This window comes from Pygoscelis adeliae, unplaced genomic scaffold (assembly GCF_000699105.1).
Source record: "Pygoscelis adeliae isolate BGI_AS28 unplaced genomic scaffold, ASM69910v1 Scaffold286, whole genome shotgun sequence".
Classification (NCBI taxonomy): Eukaryota; Metazoa; Chordata; class Aves; order Sphenisciformes; family Spheniscidae; genus Pygoscelis; species Pygoscelis adeliae.
This window is the reverse complement of record NW_008825076.1, coordinates 4,753,765-4,754,169: the sequence shown is the minus strand read 5'-3', so window position 1 is coordinate 4,754,169 and position 405 is coordinate 4,753,765. Positions and strand designations below refer to the sequence as shown.

The 405-nt window shown below is 58.0% G+C and overlaps 1 protein-coding gene across 1 annotated transcript in view; it reads right to left on the bottom strand.

Annotated features, from left to right (window-relative positions):
* The window catches only part of TFAP2C (transcription factor AP-2 gamma (activating enhancer binding protein 2 gamma)), a 9,313-nt gene that overhangs the window by 5,673 nt on the left and 3,235 nt on the right, over positions 1-405 (bottom strand). The window lies entirely within an intron of this gene.

Here is a 405-nt window from a genome sequence, read left to right as displayed (position 1 = left end):
TCCTTCCTTAAAACCTCAGCTACAAAACCATTTCGATTGAGATAAAGCCGAGCAGGCTTATGCCAGTGAACTCGTTCCCTTCTCAAGTCTTGTCAAGAAGTTGAAGGGGAAAAACAAACAAACCAACCAACCAACCCCAAACTGTCTTCGAGTGCTAGCAACAACAAAAAACCCCCAAACAACAACAGAACACAACAACAACAGCCCCGCGCCGCTTTACACACACGTATTCCAGGGCAGCATTAAATTCGGTCCAAGGTCCTGGTTTCGAGGACACACAAGAGCGGGGACTCGTCCGTGCGGGGACGGCCGGTGTCCCCCGGAGGAGTCTCGCCGCCGCCGCCGGGCCGGGGCGGCCCCGGGTTTGTCCCCGCGGCACACGGGGACCGGGCCGGCCCCGCCGCC